This window comes from Pan paniscus, chromosome 10, assembly GCF_029289425.2.
Source record: "Pan paniscus chromosome 10, NHGRI_mPanPan1-v2.0_pri, whole genome shotgun sequence".
Classification (NCBI taxonomy): Eukaryota; Metazoa; Chordata; class Mammalia; order Primates; family Hominidae; genus Pan; species Pan paniscus.
The window spans coordinates 89,882,380-89,900,061 of NC_073259.2; positions in this window are offsets into that span (position 1 = coordinate 89,882,380).

Here is a 17,682-nt window from a genome sequence, read left to right on the forward strand (position 1 = left end):
TCTTCAAAATGTGTTTTCTGTTCCAGTCAAAGTTTAAAATATGACATTAATACAAAATTAATTCTTAACATTTATCATACTTGTCTATTACTATGTCAAAGATCTTACCAAGATATAGAAATTAAGTGTAATTGATTTGAGCTGTAATTTTTAAGAATCTAGACTTTGAAACATTCATTGTCTATCACCATTGCCATTCATATTCACTGCCCCTCTAGAATTATGGCCATTAACTAGTACAATATCTCCTAGTCTCCTAAACTAAAATTGTAGTACTTCATTAAAAAGAGAAAACTCTAAGATATATACTAAACCAGATGGGATTACAGGATTTTTGATTACTTGATTACTGTAAATCAAGAAGAAGTGTATGTTTCTGACTGTGATCTTGAAAGATTCCTCACAGAGGTGGCACTACATTTTGGATTTAAAAGAGGCAGCAGTGTTTAACAGACAGAAATGGTAGTGAAGATACTGCAGACAGAGAGGATGGGTATAAGAAAAACTCAAAATCTGTATTTCTGTTAAGCAGACCAATTTTCTTGGTCTCTGTAGCAATACAAAAGCTCAAGATGTAATCAAACGTTTTAAAAAACACTGATGCTTTCCATACCAAAAAAAACCTTGCATGCATTTTCTTGATGCATTCCAATATGCAGGATAATACCACTGTTGGCAAAAGATGATTTTATGTATGTAAACACAATAGTAAATAATTAAGCCGAGTAATAAGACAAGTACTCTCTTCAATCTCTCTAATTACTTCAGAAAGAACATCTTTCTCTGTTACTTATTGTCTATACCTTTGTATAATTGACAATATATTTTTTCAAGTAACACCGAACTGGCAAAAACTTTATAATTGTTCAATCATAAATTTAATACAATTTATTAATTTGAATACATTAAAAATAAAATCAATTATATTAGGTATTACATTTTATTTGTGGAGACTGATTCGTTTTTATTTAAAGTTGTGATGTAGTTTTATTTTTAAATAAGTTTCCTTAAGAAAAAAGCAAGTTGACTTAAATACAAAATTTAGTTAATGTAATTTGCAAAATGGCAAAAAATATAAAGTTCCTACATAAGAATTTGAATTGGGGAAAGAGTGTGCTCAAGATTCGGAAGCAATAAAGAAAGTAAAATTTTGAGCTCACCAGAATAGTGACCAGACATTTCAACGTATCAAAATAAAGACCCCTTAAATTTGTTTTACAAAGACATCAGTTTTCCAGGTGTCCTCTAAAATGCAATATTTAATCCCAAAGTTTATCTCTTTATCTTTAACATGTAAATCCACCTGGGAAATTTTAGAGTAGTTCATATTTTTTTTAAACATTGCTCATGAATTCTACCATTGTTATATGATCATATCTGTTATCTGACCTCACCCTTCCAACTGAACATATTTTATACATATCCTTATTTGGATTTTCTCTCAAAATATTCTTCAGAAATTAGAGGAGAAATGTTATATAAAATATTTTTAGAGAATATTTAGTAAGTTAACTGTATCTGACTTTTATAAGAGCACTTTTAACTATGGTGTCTTTTTATTAATACCTGCCATAATAAATTTGGTTACTTTGGGTTGGACAAATATTTTCTACAGTTTTTTATTGACATAAAAGTATAGCTATTATTTATTTACTTCAGACCTTTATACATTCAAAAATAAGTTTAAGCATTCTGCAGCAACCACTTCCCTATTTTCATGCAATATTAACTGCATATATATAAAGGATATTTTCAAATGACACTTAAAAAACGCTCACTTGTGTTTTACTTCATGTACATCATTTGCTTGGTTAGAATGAAGGTTGTGCTAACATTTTAATACTAGCTACACTGTGATTTATTTATGAAAGCTTGTCAAGACACAACTCAACCATTACTTTCACTCCTTTCTTACATTAATTCCTACATCATGCCTTATGCTTCTAAATTGGGTTGGACGTTAACCTGCAAGCAAACATTCAGATAAAATTTACTGAACATTAATTATGAATTGAAGCAATCTCAAGAGTCACAAAAAAAACTAAATTGTTAAAAAAAAAAAAAAAAAAGAAGGAGGCAGAGTCTCTCCCCGTAAGTATTTAAATGCTACTTCAAGAAACACAAAATATAAGCATGGGAAAACTTTAAGGGAATTTAACAAGCAGCTTGCCATTTAACATGCATTAACTAAAATGGCAGTTGAGAAGAGAAGAGAAATTAAAAGGCAGTGCATTCTCAGTGAAAATCCCAAATATGCCACTAATTATTGTGTAACTTTGGGCAAGATTTTAATGATTCTATATCTCAGTTTCCTCATCAGTAAAATGTGGATAACATTAACATATATTAGACAGGGCTGGCTATCTCTTCAACAAAATCTGCTCTCCCCTTCTTAATCAAGTTTTGCTAGGAAGCATTTATTCATTAATGGACCCTCTTTCTCAGCTCTTACTGCAGCCAGATGTGGTCATGTTTCTAGCTCTTGTTGATGAAATCTGAATAGAAGTGATGTTTGTCTCTTTCAAATTAAGATTGTTAAGAAGAGCATGCTTTCTCTCCATGAAGGAAAGCTGCCTACCAAACAGGAATAATCCCCTTTGACTATATAATTGAGTCATTGTTTTTGCGCCATTTGCTACCTTAGTTTATCATATACTAACAACTGACCTAGAATTGTTGTGAAGAACATTTTAACACATAGCCTCACTGACAGTAAAATCTTAGTAAATGTTAGCAATTTATAAGTAATGCTTTTACTGGGAACTATTTGTTGATATTTACTAGTTCTGTTAACAATCAGTTCCTTCTATAAGAAGCTAAAAGAAATGTCAATCAACTTGATAGAGTATAAACACTAAATCCAACTTGTTAAGCCCATAATATGAACATGCTATTTGATTCAAAAAGTATTTTATATTATCTGAAGTAAACATGTTATTCTGTCAATAATGAAGTTCCAAAGTTTTTCACAATAAGTGCCTGCTTCTTTTATATTTATCAAGGTATTTATTTAATACATGAATACATGAATGATCCAAAATAGTAACTGTCTTAAAACCAGCTTATAGCAACTTTGTATACTGGTCTCAGACAATGCAGCAAAAATGAATGTATAGAGGTTCAGCAATTGTTTTCCAGCCTTCTTTAATGTTGAAGGGAGTCAATAACTAAAATAGCCCAGCTGTGAATCTGATAAACTGGTAGTGCTATATTTAGTAATCCATTCAATAATCAATAAGCTATGAATTGTATTGGATGTATAAATATAATCTAGTGTAAAAATTACTCTTTGACAGACTATATCAGAAATATTATTTCTTAGAAATTCTTTTTGACTCTTTGACAGACTATATCAGAAATATTATTTCTTAGAAATTCTTTTTGACTTGGTTAACATGTTCTCAGTCATTTCCACAATATCAGTCATCAGATTGTTGTTTTATACAGAAACAACCCCCCTTCACAAGCCATCATTCTCCAACTCTTTAAAATCATATAGGATTTCTGTGTATTTCACAACTAATTAAATGGCAAATTATCTTTACTTTCTGTTTTATTCTGTGGGAAGTATTATAAAATCCAAGCCACTGAAACAGATGATGAATTTGACTAAAATAAGAATGTATTTTTGCACAATAATGAAATATTTAAGTGCACTGTATTTGCTCCTTGACACTTTTTATAAGTTAAAAAATAATATTACCCAATAGGTGCTTTTTGAGCCCTCATCCTCCACCTTACTTCCCCCCTCTAGTAGTCCTCAATGTCAATTGTTCCCATCTTTATATCCATAGGTATTCAATGTTTTCCTCCCACTTATAAGTGAGAGCATGTGGTATTTATTTTTCTATTCTTGTGTTAATTTGCTTAGGATAATGGTCTCCAGCTGCATCCATGTTGCTGCAAAGGACATGATTTCATTCTTTTTATGGCTGTGTAGTATTCCATGGTGTATACGTACCACTTTTTCTTTATCCAATCCACGGTTGATAGGCAGGTAGGCTGATTCTATGTCTCTTCCATGTGAATAGTGCTGTGAAGAACACATGAATATATGTGTCTTTTTGGTAGAACAACTTATTTTCCTATGGGTATATATCCAGTACTGGGATTGCTGAGTCAAATAGTAGCTCTGTTTTAAGTTATTTGAGAAATACCCAAACTGCTTTCCACAGTGGCTGAACTAATTTACATTTCTACAAACGGTATATAAGCCTTCACTTTTCTTTATAACCTCTCCAACATCTGCTGTTAAAGTTTTTATTATTTATTTATTTATTTCAAATATTAAAGAGTTTATCTGAGCAAAAAGAATTCAAAAATTGGGCAGCATTCAAAATCAAAAGAAGTTCACAGAGCTCTGCTGCAACAGTGTGGGCAATGTGCTTTTAAGAAAATACATATGTAACTAACCTGCACAATGTGCACATGTACCCTAAAACTTAAAGTATAATAAAAAAAAAAAGAAAATATATTTGATTTATTAGAGTGGAAATTCTCTAGGTAGAGGTTAGTTGGTGGTTTCTGATTGGCAAAGTCTTTAGTTTTGTTTTACTGTTTACATTGGGCTTTTAGATTGCTTATATAGGAACCCAAAGTGTTGGAGTCATCTCAGCCTGATGACCTCCCAATTAAAAAAAAATTGTAACATCTTTAAGGCAATGGTCTTAAAAATTTCTATTTACTCTCTTTTTAAAAAAAAATGCATGCACAGGTTTGTTTTATAGGTAAATTGCATGTCTCAGGAGTTTTGTGTACAGATTGTTTTGTCACCTAGGTAATAAGCATAGTACCCGATAGATAGTTTTTCAATCCTCATCCTCCTCCCACCCTCCACCCTCAAGAAGGCCCCAGTGTCTATTGTTACCTACATCATTTCCATTTGAGAACAAATTTTAGCTCCCACTTCTAAGTGAGAACATGCAGTATTTGCTTTTCTGTTCCTATGTTAGTTCACTTAGGATAATGGCCTCCAGTTCCATCCATGTTGCTGCAAAAGATGTGGTCTCATTCTTTCTTATGGCTGCATAGTATTTCATGGTGTATATGTATCACATATTCTTTATCCAGTTTACCATTGATAGGCATTTAGGTTGATTCCATGTCTTTGCTATTGTGAATATTTTTAAATAATAGCCATTTTGACTGGTGCAAGATGGTATCTCGTTGTGTTTTTGATTTGCATTTCTCTGATGATTAGTGATGTCGAGCATTTTTTCATGTTTATTGGCCACTTGTATGTCTTCTTTTGAGAAGTGGCTGTTCATATTCTTTATTCACTTTTTAATGAGGTTATTTAGTTTTCTGCTTGCTGAACTGTTTAAGTTCTTTACAGATTCTAGATATTAGACCTTTGTTCAATGCATAGTTGGCACAAGAAAAAACAAATGTTGGTGAGGATGCAGAAAAAGAACACTTATATACTGTTGGTGGAAATGAAAATTAGTACAGCCAATTTGGGAAACAGAAGGTAAGTTTCTTAAAAATTTTAAACTAGAACTACTATATAATCCAACAATCTAACTTTAAGGTATATACAAAAAGGAGTTGAAATTAATATGTTGATGAGACATCTGCACTCCCATGTTCATTGCAACATTATTTACAATAGCCAAGATACGAATCAAACTAAGTGTCCATCAGTGAATGAATAAACAAAGAAAATGAGTATATACACACAATAGAATACTATTCAGTCTTAGAAAAGAAGGAAATTCTGTCATTTGTGACAAGGTGAATGAAACTGGAGGACTTTATGCTCAGTGAAATATGCCAGACACAGAAAAATAAATACTGTATGATCTCACATATACATGGAAACTAAAAAATGTGAATTCATAGAAGCAGAGAGTAGGATGGTGGTTACCTGGGGATGGGGGCCAAACAGAGGGGATGAGTAGATGTGGGTCAAAGTGTACAAAGTTTCAGTCAGACAGGAGGAATAAGTTCTGGACATCTGTTGTCCATTACGATGAGTATAATTAACAAAACATATTGTATACTTAAAAATTGCTAAGTGAGTAGACTTCAAATGTTCTCATTACAAAAAATAATAAGTATGTGAGTTAATGGATATGTAATTAGCTTGATTTAATCATTCAACAACATAGACCTATACTGAAACATCACATTGCACATAATATACACAATAAAAAATAAATAAAACAATTTAAAAATGAAATAAAATAATATTAAAACATTTCTCATGAATATACTCATGAAAGACAATTATCTGAGGAAATGTGAACTAAAAATAAGTAGTAAAATTTTCTTTTTTCCTGAGTCAAATTTGGGAGTTAGGGAAGCTTCCTCTGTTTTCTGTCAAGGATTAACATGGTTCTGTAGATTTCCCAAAATGATCTGCTTATGGAAGAATATATTTAAACCTAAATGGCAACGTAAACCAAGGATCAATGGTTATCAGTACAGTTTAATAAAAAGCAAATATAAATCAACACTATTTTCCAAAGATTTTTGTAATTAATTTATAAGTAAAAATTAATTTAAAAATTAAGTAAAAATTAATTATAACATTAATTTAAATTAACTAAAATAACCAAGTTACAAATACTTTGGTAATTTAACATTCAAAAATAAATTATAAACTTCCACACAGGCATATTTGTAAATGAGGGGCTCCTGACCAATTGTTTCTACTAGAAATGTTTTCTGGAAAATTAAACAACTTCAAATTTAATATGACTGAAATCTTCATATATAAGTTACAGAGATAAAATCATGTGTCCCTTAAAGAACAACAACAGAGTTGTAGTCCTTAAATATTGCCTTAATGTCTTGAAGATCACAAAGAAAGCAATCCCAAAACACTTCTTATCATAAAATGCAAGTCAATGTTCATGAATGCATGAATAATACAGCCTTTTGGTGTTTCAGTGTGAGTCTATTACATCTGAAACTGATCTATATAAGAAAACAAATTATATTATAAAACTAGATATCTAGAAGAGTTAGGGTAGTTAATGCACGATACATGCAATCAGATTATCTTAGTCTTCCCGTTCTTGCATATTCCAAAATCCAATTCTTTCCCAACATGAAGAGAAAATTGTGTTCCTGACCAACAAATGTCTGCATGCTGTTTTCTCATGTTATTTTATTCAGCATAGCCTGTTCCTAATGTAGTCAAATACAAAAAAAAAAAAAAAAAAACCTATGAGGAAAGCAATAATTTTAAAGAAATACACGGGGCCTGAGTGTTTATCTGGCTTCAATTTACAGAAGAAAACCAGGAAACATGAAAATATCGGGAGAAAATAAAATGTAACTAAATAGGAAAAGATACCTTTGATGGAGCAGTGATTCTGAATTCATTCAATGCTTGCTCTTCCACATAAATGGGCAGCTTCTGCTAGTCTGTCCTTTCCATCTGAACTAGATAATGGTAGCTAATATTTATTTCATATGCATTATATGCCAGGTATCTTTGCAAGCACATTAAATACACTAAATTACTTAATCTCTGCAGGAGCCTATAGAATAAATTATTATCCTGTTCACCATTTAACAGATAGTATTATATGAAATAATATGGAAGTTAATATTACACATAGTTATAGAGAGCATAGAATCTGTCATCTATTTTGAAATACTTTGAGAATGAAAGTATGAGTAATTAGGACAGATATTAGTTAGGGCTGTCACAGGCAAACCAAAACATATGATCATCCTACTTGTATTAAATAACGGTTTTAAGAAAATAGAAGTGACATTATAAATATTCTTTTGACATTTAAAAATTAGTACAATTTTGAATTTTTATTTTATTAGTTTCTAATACTTGAGACGGACTATATAGTATTGCAGTATTATTCACAATAGGTAGCAGTGTCGATAGAATTTTCAGCAATGTTTGTTTTATACTTCAAATAAGCAGGAAAAAAATTTGGCAGAGGACCCAGATAAGAAAAATACAGATAATTTTAGTTCCCTTTAGATGTACAGAAATTGCAAACTTTAAGATAAAATTGCTTAAGTCTTTATAGGAACCATATCTATTGCAAAGGTTTCTTGTTCTCAGAAATGTCAGCATAAAATAATTGCTAAAAGATATAATCCATTCACTCAACACGTTTGTTCAGGACATATATGCAATCTAATATTTCTTTTTACTTAGATCTAAATACTGAATAGTTAAGAGTCACAATTATTCAGAGAAATTGACTTATCTAACATTTATTGACTACCTACTATGTGCCTAGCATTTAAGGATGTTGAGAAGAAAAACAGTCAAATTATACTTAGGGGGATGCAAGTAGAGAAAGACAGAAGAGTCACTAGGTACATAATTGAACAATCATGACATATCAGCTATTAGTAATTGTTATAAAAATAGATTATTGAAATAGTGACTTAAAGGTAGCAGAGTTTTGCTGGGTTTTCAAGGAATTCCTGTCACAGGAGTAAACACTTGAGTTGGAATTTTAATGATAGGGAATGAATGAGAAAGTTGGGGGAAGTATTTGGGGCAGAGGAAAAAGCAGATGCAAAGACCTGAGTTGGGAACAAATCTAGGTAGGTGAAGGGGCGGAAGAATCCAATAAGCTAGAAAGTAGATACAGCAGGAGAGCATGGTTCCAAGTAAGGTTGGGAGTTGACCCAGGCCACAGCACAAGAGTTTGGGGACATAGTACTTACTACGGGTTTAATCGAAGCGCAAAAACAAATGCCATTAGAGTCTTAATCAGTGGGTACCATTATTTGATATCCTTTTTAGATGTATCACTTTGGCTACAATACAAATAACAGATTATGGGAGGGCAGAATGGAAACAGTGAAATAAGCAGATAGCTAAACAGTGGCTTCCGTTTGGGTGGGGGTATTGGAAATGGGAAGTGGTGGGTTCAGTTGGAATACATTTCCAAAATTGAAACAAGAAAGATTTACTGAAATCATAGCTCCTTTTTTCTGTCATAATTGTTGCCTCATTAATGAGCCCAGTTTTTTATTTTTCTGTTATAGTTTGTTTTGTTTTTCACCTGTCACGGGATTCAGGGAGTCAATTAACAGATTTCAGGTGTTCAGTGAACTCCCTACAATTGTATGCAAAATAATTGAGTGCATTTATTTATGTATACAATGTTAAGGGGAAAAGAGTTAATTACTGTCATCAGGTAATCAGAGGTCTGTGACCCAAAGTGAGGCAAGAACTATTGAGCTTATATTTCTAAATATTTCATACATGCTTTCCCATGACCTGGTTATTTTTCTGTTTTCTTCTCTTAATATCCCTGCCTGGTAATTTACATTTTAATAATACTGAACTGCCTCATCTCTTTCCAAATACACTGATATTTCTTTCTCCAATATCTCTTCTCTATCATAATGCTGTATTATTTGCCTCAGCATTTTTGGTTTGGCAAATTTTCCTCATCCTTCAAGTTTTGGCTAAGACATCAACTTCTGTTAGAAGTATCATCTGAACTCCTAAATTGAGCTTAATCATTCCCCTTATATGTCCCAAAAGTTTATTCAAAAGATACTGTGCTTTAAAGCTTTAAAATTTAGGTGGAATATAACGCCTGATTTGTGATACACTCTAGATGAAGGTAGCAATTATTTCATTATAGAATTCCCAAACAATAACATATAATTTCACATTATTTATTGTTCATATATGAAATACTTTATATATATATATATATACACACACATATATATATGTAAGGTATATATAGACATATACCTTGTTGTTCCTGTCTAATCCCTCTACTTCAAACTCATGTGATGGTCCTGTATTTCTTAATAATTTCAGTTTATAACAATTTATACCTAAATACAGGACAAGAACTGTGCTTTTAACCTGTGTTTGTTTTTGAGGCTTAAAAAATTAATTTTCAGACAATTCTGGTTATATTTCTCATTTGGTCTGCCACAGTGTATTCTCAATATGACTTTCCATTACAAACGAATGTACATAATTACCAACTTATTTAATATCATTCATATGGTATAATGTATATTTTAAGCAATTTTTGAAATTACAAAAATATTATAATCATTTTACAGAAGAGAGAAAGAACAATAAATGAAGTCACTCAAAATGCTACCAGTTTAATACACTGTGATGTGATGCTGTTCCTCAATTTAAGATTTCTGTTGTCCTTTTTTCCATACTTACAATATCTATCCCTTTTTTCAACTTAAAAAAAGTATCTTCCTTTTTAATGGAAATTTTATAGTGCTTAGTTTTGAATTGTATACGATATTCTTATGTAAATAAACTATTAATTATGTAAGAATTTCCTTATTAGAGTCTATTTGTGAATTTGTTTTCATGCTGGTGTTATTTCATTACACAAGATTCACAGTATTGGTATTACTGATCAAAGATAATTAACCTAAAATAGCTGTTGATACAGATTGCCTAATGTATATCCAATACAGTTGTACAATTACAAAGTCACCATCAATAAAGGATAAACCACTGTATATCACATTTTCCCATATAAATATTATTCACTATATCTTATTTAATGGATGCATAGAACATGATTTTTCATTTTCCTTTATTTTGCATTAGTATCATTGTGCAACTGAAATAGAATTTTTAAAATTATACATTTAAATACTAATGATATTTCCTCTTTTGTTTGTCTATTTCCCGTTCATCATGTTATTTTTTTCCTCATTAACTTGTAAAAATTATTTTAAAGACAAGCAATTACTTCTACCATACTTGCAATTTTGTCTTAAAATGTGTTAACACACTGAACACTAATTGAACTATTTTATGTCACAAGCACCATGACAACAGGTTTATATACACCGGCTCACTCAATTCTTAACAATAATTATGAGACAGGTGCTATTGTTAGCCCCATTTCATAGATAGGAAACTAAGGTATACAACAATTAAGTAGCAGTAGGAAAGCCGGATTCCAAAATCAAGCAGATTGATTTTCAAGCTCTGATTAGTTCCTCAGAAAAAATCTAACACCTTACAATGATATATTTCCTTTGGTTTATCTTTGAGCAGAGTTATTTAAGGCTCTGACTATGAAGAATTCCGTTGTGCTTAATTTATATTTTTGTCCTGTGATTAGAAGGGGGAATTACTAATTTCTAATCATATCCTTCTTTGTGAAATATATTTTTAAAAAATGTTACAATTCCTGGCCAACATGGTGAAACCCCGTCTCTACTAAAACTACAAAAGTTAGCCCGACATGGTGGTGTGCATCTGTAATCCCAGCTACTCAGGAGGCTGAGAGAATTGCTTGAACCCGGGAGGCGGAGGTTGCAGTGAGCCGAGATCATGCCATTGCACTCCAGCTTGGGCGAGACAGCGAGACTCTTGTCTTCCCCCCGAAAAAATGAAAATAAATAAATATAAATAAATTATAACTCTTTAAAATCTAAACTCTACCAATTTCTGGAAGCAGGTATACAGAAGTTAGATACTTATGTAATAGCACATCATCTCAGTTACATAGTATGCAACATGAAGAGTACCCACTAGCTTTGCGTACACACAATACCACAATTGCACATTGTGGCCCTGAGTTAGTATAATTTTATATCCAACTACTAACTTATAAGATCAGATAAAATAAATGTTGTGGCTTATCTATTAGGTACTTTTAGTGATGTCATGTGGGCTATTGAGACCTTAAATATGCACGGTCCCGGACTGTTGTTTCTATGCTATATGAAGACATAGAGAATTGCTTTGTTTCTCTTAAAAATATTTCTTAAATCAAATATGCAATGTAAATATTAGTTCCTCTATATAAATAATGAATTTAATAATAAGCCCATAGGAAGTATCAATATCACAGAGATTTAAAAAAAAAAAAAAACTAAGATTTTGAATTAGAAAGACTAGAATTCCAAAATCTGTCACTGTGTGGCCTTGAGCAGGTAAATACCTTTCAGTTTCCCTATGTTTAAAATAGGGATACGAAATCCACCTTCTCTCAGTTATATTTTGGGGATTATATGTGACATTTAATGTAGTAAGAAAACAAGTTAGAGATTAAGTGTTGAATAAATGCTGGTTATTAATGTAAAATAAGGCCAGAATTCAATAGTAATCTCAAAACAGTGCCTTTAAATGATATCTGGTTGGTTTGAATACAGAGCTTTTTCAGTTTTACTCTTGGGCCTCTGCCTTAAAGCCCTCTGAGGCCTTCTTCACTTCAGTGGGTATACATATAATAAATTAGGCCACTGTGAAAAATATACACTTGACCTGGTTGTCAGTGAATTGTAGCTTGTTTCAGTTGGGAGAATTTTGAGCCCCCTCCCATTAGCTGTTTTTCAGTTAAATCAAAACTGAAAACATAATTATTTCCATTTATTTTCCAGATTGCTAAATGTGATGACTTCATTTATTATTAAGAGCAGCAGTTGGTAACATCTCAGAGCGTGCAAATCAGTTAATCCACTGTGATTAGGTTTTCTTCTCTCTTTTCAATTGGACTGCAGTCTTCTTATTGCTCCAAAATGGAATTATGTTCAATATAAGAAAGAATCAGTAGTTTGTTTATCAATAATCAGGTAGATTATGCTCTAATAATAAGCTATAGAGGTAATAAGCTATAGAGGGCTTTGAGCTGATAAAATAAGAACTCATAGCATATTATAAGAACTTGAGTTTGATATATTTAGCTTAAACACAGGACAATGCTTTAGAAACACAATAAATGATTTTAATGCTGACTTGCTTACCTCTGTCATCTAAATTAATTGCAGTATAATAAAGATTAAGGCCAACAGTGGCAAACATTTCTAGTAAAGTACAATGAACAAACGTATATTTTATTTTTGATATTGACATGTGTGAAATGTAAGATTTAAATTTATTTTAAAAATGAAATAATTTTTATTTAACTAGTGGTCTAAAATCAAGATGGAAATTTTTACATAAAAATGTACATACTTGGCCAGATGTGGTGGCTCCCACCTGTAATACCAGCACTTTGGGAGTCCGAGGCAGGTAGATCACTTGAGGTCAGGAGTTCAAGACCAGTCTGGCCAACATGGTGAAACCCCGTCTCCACTAAAAATACAAAATTAGCTATGCATGGTGGCAGGTGCCTGTAATCACAGCTACTCTGGAGGCTGAGGCAGGAGAATTGCTTGAACCCAGGAGGCAGAAGTTGCAGTGAGCCAAGATCGCACCAATGCACTTCAGCCTGGGAGACAAGAGCAAAATTCCACCTCAAAAAAAAAAACTGACATACTTAATAAAATCATACCATATCCTTATTAGAAATCTCACTAAGTATATATTGATGGCATTTATATTGTTACTAGTAGAAACAATTGTTTTCTTTTCTTCATTTTATCTAGTCCTTTTACAAGGTGAAGAACCAGTAGGTGGTAGAATAAACTTTCAATCCCATTACGGAAAGAATAAATATTTCATATCCAAAAATTTTACTTTCCACATTTATCATCCACCCTTTGATTACAAAATAATTATAATTGCTACTATAAAATTTACAGCATAATATTACTCATGTATTCATAAGTATGTTTGTAAATGCAAAATTTCTACTGTTCTCTTGGGACTGTTTTGAATAGTAGATGTATATTTCATAAGGCTCTTCCAGTAAGAAAAATATTACTATTAACAAAGATAAACTCTAGTCTCTTTCCTACACTATGCCAATTATTTTATTCTAATTTTATTTTTCATGGCATTCTGGTGCTCACATTCATGATAATATTATCATGGAAATTCTTACTTTTAGAAAGTGTCATAGCTAAAACAGGAAATTATCACCATCTTAATCACACTTTTATTATGACTATGAGGTAAAACAAAACCCAGAATCCAAGATACTGCCAAATTTTCAAACTCACATAAATATTTTAAAAGCAGGAAACTGAACATTTCCATTTGGAAAGCCAAATGAGAGTTCTTAGTGGCCAAAATATTCCAAATGAAATTTGACCATATTTCAAATAAGTTGATTCTAAGTGTTATTCAACTGTATTGCTAGCTATTTTCATTTCAACTCATCCATGTAGTTGATTACTCATGTTTCTACTTTTTGTAAATTATTTCAGACCAGAGAATCTGGTGTTATTTTTATAATATTCTCTGAGAATAAACCGAGTTTATTTGAAAGTGATATAAAAAGTATTGTGAGATTGCTGGCTCATATGATAGTCCTATTTTTAATTTTTTGAAGAACCTCCATAATGTTTTCCACAGCAGCTGCACCATTTTACATTCCCACTAACATTGTACACGGGTTTCAATTTCTCGACATTCTTGCTAACATTTTTTATCTTTTGTTTTTAGATAATAGCCATCCTAACAGGTGATATCTCACTGCGGTTTGAATTTGCATTTCTCTGATGATTAGTGATGTTGACCATCTTTGCATGATATTGAGCATCTGTTGGTCATTTGCATGTCTTCTCTGAAGAAATATCTATTGAAGTATTTTGCCCATTTTAAAATTTGATTATTTGCTATCAAGCTGTAAGAATTCTTCAGATGTTTTGGATTGTGTATATCTCCTTGTGTGCTAATATTTCCTTTGAGTATATATGCCTTGAAATCTAATTACTGGTGAATATGTGAGTTTTCAATGTCAGAATACAATACCAAAATGGTGTGTGAAATAATTTATTCATTCAGAAAATTTTGAAAATATATTGTGCTAGATATTGTTTTAGATTCTTGGAATATATCGAAGAATGAAAACAGAGTACTGCCTTCAAGGAGTTTGCATTTTAGGTAAAGAGCACAATCATGTTAGTAAATTGCATAGTATTTTAGAAGGTGATAAGCACTATGGGAGAAAGGAAAAGTACTAATAAGTTTAAAAGGATCAGGAGAACTGCTGAACAGAGGCAGGTTGCATTTTAAAATTTCATTGAAAACTTATTTGAGCAATACTTGAAGGAGGTAAGGATGTTAGACATGCAGATATCTAGTAGAAGGACTTTTCAAGTAGAAGGAGCAGTCAAAGCAAAATATATTTTGCAAAGAATGCCATTGTAGCTGAAGGAGTGGTTATGTAGGAATTAAATCAGAAAAATAGTGGTCAGTGGTGGCACTGATCATACAGGAACTTGTAGGTCATTGTAAGGATTTGGGGTTCTTACTGAGGATAAAATGGGGTTTTCAGCAGATAGGAGACACGATCTAACTAGTGTTTTTAAAAGACCACCCCTGATACTATGTTGAGAATATACCACGAAGGGTCAAGGAAAGAAGCAGGGAGTCCAGAAAGAAGACTTGCAATAATTCAGGTGCAAGTTAATTGTGATTTGGCCTAAGGTTTCATGCTGGACTTTGTATAAAATGATTGGATTTTTGGAACATCTGAAAGATAGACAGAAAAAAATTTCCTAAGAGAATGTATGTGGTATATCCAGATTTTCAAAAAATCAAAGATATCTCCAATATTTTTGGCCTGAGCAACTAGAAGTTTGAGCTGCCATCACCTGAAATGAGAACTCTAGGATGAAAAGTTAGTTGAAGAAAATCAAGAGCATAGTTTTGGATGTGTTTGATTATTCAAGTTTTAAAATACCTATTTAGAATTTAAGTAAACATGTCAAGTACACAGTTTTATACCCACATCTGGAGTTTGAAATAGATGTCTTGGCTGGAAATATAAATCTGAGAGAAGTTGGAGTATCCAGGATAAGGCCAAAAGGATGTGAATGTAGGTAGAGAAGAAAATAGAATCAAGGAATTTGGGCATTTAAAGATTAAAAGGTCAAGGAGTAGAGGAGAGACTAGTGAAAAAGAGAGTGAATAGAGAGGTATGAAAAAAAGAAGAGTGGGGTGTCCAGAAAACTGATGACAGAAGTATATTAAGGTGTATATAGTGATTAACTTTGTCAAATGCTGCTGACAGGACACATAAAATGAGATCTGAGAATTTACCACCAGGCTCAAGCAATACACAAGTCACTGATGACCTTGACAAGAAAACTTTCACTGAAGTAATAGAAATTAAGCCTAATTGGAATGATAGCAAAGAAATACCAGTTTATAATTTCACCAACAGGATATGAGATCCAGCATGGTATGACAGAAATAGTCATGCCATTTATCACTTTAATCTGAGAAGTAACTTCCTATAAGCAGGAAGTTTATAGTCTAGGCCAAATTTATTTAGTATTTTTGTATCTCAGATTTCTCATCTATAAAATAGGGTATAAAGCATAATTTTTATCATTGTTATGAGTTATGATAAAAAAACAAGACATAACTATTGTAGAAACTCTACTACTCTACCTGGCACAAAGTAGATGACTGATAAATATTTATTTTCTCTCTTCCTTCCCAGGAGATGGAAGTAGAAGAGCCTCAACCACATCATATCATATTTTAGGAAAGAGGATGGACACAGGCATGAGTGAAACAAGACAAAGCTTTGAAGCTGATGTTCAAACTGAAGTTGTGAATGTGGAACTAGATGAACGAGATGATTGTTCAGAATCATGCAGAAATGCTGGTTAGAGGGATGGAGACTGGAATAAGACATTTGTAAATTAGCAAAAATATTACTGGAGTTGCAACATTTATCAATGAAATTTGAAAGATCAAGTAAGAACCAGGAGAGATGCAAGTTATAAATGGTGGGAAAAATCATGATAGAAACAATGTTTTGGTGAGAAAGCAGTAGATACGCAACGAAGTTTTAAGCCTCTTACTAACTTCATGACCTTGAGTTTATAGATCCCCATTTAGTCTCTGACCCTCATTTTACTCTACTCCTGTCTTTTTTATTTTTAACATAAATACAGTTCTATACAATCTTCAAATCATCTTATTTTTCAGAAAAAAATATGTCCCTTCTTTTTTCTAAGACATGTTTCCATTTCTGTCCTTGATGCCCGTGATTTTTTCATGCCTTTAAATGTATCCTCCCAAATGTTGTCTTCACTTTTTCTATCTGAATTTATCTTGGTAATTGACAAACAATGGATTCAGCTTCTTATGTCATGATTCCAAGGACAATCTCTAACTTCAGTGACTTTATCTTTTACCTCTATGATGGACGCTATGAAGTACCAGTCTCACTTCAATGAGAATTTGACTTGTTACACCAACTCCGAGGTGTGAGGTCAGTACATAGCCTTCAGTGATCAGCCATTTCAGGGTCTTCCTGTGGCGATTCCTCAAAGATTTAGAACCAGAAATACCATTTGACCCAGCAATCCCATTACTGGGTATATACCCAAAGGAATACAAATCATTCTATTATAAAGATCCATGCACACATATGTTCATTGCAGCACTATTCACAATAGCAAAGACAGGGAATCAACCCAGATGCCCATCAATGATAGACTGGATAAAGAAAATGTGGTACATATACACCAATGGAATACTATGTGGCCATAAAAAGGAATGAGCTCATGTCCTTTGCAGGCACATGGATGAAGCTAGAAGCCATCAACCTAAGCAAACTAACACAGGAACAGAAAACCAAACACTGCATGTTCTCACTCTTAAGTGGCAGTTGAACAATGACAACAGATGGACACAGGGAGGGGAACAACACACACCAGGGCCTGTTGAGGGAGTGGGGGCCAAGGGGAGGCAACTTAGGGGATGGGTCAATAGGTGCAGCAAACCACCGTGACACATGTATACCCATGTAACAAACCTGCACGTTCTGCACATGTATCCTGGAACTTAAAGTTAAAAAAAAGAAAGAAATTTGAAAACACTAAATAAGA